General features: G+C 41.6%; 1 pseudogene; it reads right to left on the bottom strand.

Moving 5' to 3' along the window:
• Window positions 1–2,500, bottom strand: part of LOC138032819 (uncharacterized) — a 9,580-nt pseudogene that overhangs the window by 3,751 nt on the left and 3,329 nt on the right.

Below are 2,500 nucleotides of genomic sequence, written 5' to 3'. Positions count from 1 at the left end.
TAAAAAGCAACTCGCTCCTTTCACCGATATCTGCATCTAAGATACTCGAGCTGCTCGCTTTTGCAGCTTGGATGCGCGGTTTACGTTCTCTTCTGATGCAGTACACCATGCACATGAGCCATACAGCATTCTTGGCTTGATCAGGGCGTTGAAATAAAGCTTACGCTCTGCGAGAGGCAGGTTACACTTTATCTTCTTTAGCACCGCAATACCTTGTGACATTTTTTTTACAAATGTCATCTATGTGCTCAGTAAAACTCAAGTGATTGTCTAATTTTACTCCAAGTAGTTTATGTGAAGTTATTTGCTCAATTTCGCTATCGTTGCATGATAATTTAAAGTTTGTGCCTGGAGCTTTCTTTTCCAGTCGCTTGCCAGTTACGAGATGACTTTTCGTTTTAGAGACACTAAGCACCATTTTGTTGTCAGATGTCCAGTCTGCAATCTTGTTTATGTCCTCTTGGAGCCTCTGCTCAATTGCAAGTAGATCTGAGACTACAACGGAAGTGCTTAAAGTAGTATCGTCTGCGTAAATGTCAACAGTTGACTGAGAGACTGAGTTTGGGGGATCATTTTGTGCTCGCCAAGGCCCCGTCGTCTTGGGTTGTGATGAACATCTTTCAAGAGTTTGTAGTTGTTATAGTGTTCCTTTAACTTGGTGTGATTGTAAAGATTCCATTATTGTAGTATTTCCACCATGGCAGGAAGCGTGAATCCTTTGTGAGGGGGAACTGAAAGGATGGCCCACTGGAGCGGGCTCAACATCTCCCATAACGGCTTATCAGCTGTCTTTAAAAATCCGATTCTCTTATTGTTTTTTTGCCTGGCACTGAACGTGCTCTGAACTGACATGGCGTAAAGTACTTAAAATGGTTCGTTGGTCCTGGAGTTCCTTTTTATAACCGAAAAAGCCATGCTCCTTCTCCTCTGACTTCATGGGAGGGGTTAGGCATCCCTCATGCGGTGACGTCTTACCAGAAATGAAGCTGGAGAGGGGGGGGGGGGGGGGGGGGGGGGGGGGTGCTAAACTGGGTTTCTTAAAAAATTCGAGAACACGTGGGTGACTCATCGCAATTTTTTTGATTTTTTCTACTCATCCTTAAGTTTACAAAGCGAGTCGTGTATCACTGCCTACTTACAATGCATCGAAATCTAGAGATTCATCTACCTGCGCTGACTGAGTTTGACTCAGATCTTCATCTAAAATTGTGTTTTCTTTTCCTCATAGCTGAACGGATAGGACTGTTTGTGCATACAGTGATGGTGACAGATTCATGGTCAATGCGGTGGTTTCCAGTGATGTCCAAGTGGAAAATGGATGAGTACATGATGCCTATGCGGTGGCTTCCAGATGTGTGCAAGCGGAAAATGTTCGAGTACATGATGTTCGTAGCTCAACCCTCTAACTCCCAAGAGTGCCATGTGGCACAAAATACCACTATTACATGCTCAATATTTAGTAAATTTTTATCAAATTTGAACTGTCGTTTCAAAGCATAATATCATACCCTCTTCCTATATGAGACTTGATTAACCACCCCTAAAAATTACGCAACTTTTTCCTCTTAGACTTTTAAGGTCAAGTAAATATCTGACAATAACCCACACATTAAGAGCTGCATATTAAGCCATAGTTTAGGGGTATACCTCAACTATACAAGGAGTGGGATATTTTTTTGACATTTTTCCTTTTTTCATTTTGATTGCTTTTCAGTTTAAACTGAGACTTCCTTTACGGTTGTCAGTGTAATGAATGGTATCCCACAAATAATATCTTTGAATTGGTATACTATGTGTGGTCCTTGAGTCTATAGTTACCGTTTTACAAAATATTTGGTTTTCCTACGGGAGTGAAAGGGTTAATAATAATAATGGTTTACAGATGAAACAGGGTTCAAAATTAAGGTGAATTGAATGCCATCCATTTTTTAATCGCTCTTTAGTATGTAGGAGATTGGCCATCCACTGTATCATATGTTGGATTTCTTGGGGCGGCTTATCCCGGAGACTGAGTACCTATCAATGTAAAAAAAAAAGTATTTTTTTTTAAGTTGGCTTGCACGGCTGTCAAATATTCATAACGAAAACCATTCATCTCACCTCACCCGTCTCTTACTCGTAACGAAAGGCCTCGCGTAAAAGGCTTAAATTTCTTGGGGAGCCCATGCCGAGAATTTGAAGTCAACACACTAGACGAAGCCTTACATGTCCCCTTCTCACGTGCGGTGACGTCAAACATTCATAACGAAAACATAGTAGTAGTAATTTATTACTTATATAGCGCAAAATACATGTGGATATGATCTAATGCGCACCCGTCTCTTGCTCGTAACGAAAGGCCTGGCGTAAAAGGCTTAAATTTCTTGGCGAGTACATGCCGAGAATTTGAAGTTGACACACCATACGAAGCCTTATATATCCCCTTCTCTCGTGCGGTGACGTCAACTCAGAAATGACGCCGGGGATGCTAGAGGGGAATTCAAGATGGTGCACGTGACTC

This window comes from Montipora capricornis, chromosome 2 (assembly GCF_036669925.1).
Source record: "Montipora capricornis isolate CH-2021 chromosome 2, ASM3666992v2, whole genome shotgun sequence".
Classification (NCBI taxonomy): domain Eukaryota; kingdom Metazoa; phylum Cnidaria; class Anthozoa; order Scleractinia; family Acroporidae; genus Montipora; species Montipora capricornis.
Note: the sequence above shows the minus strand (reverse complement) of the source record. Positions and strands in the feature narration are given on the sequence as shown.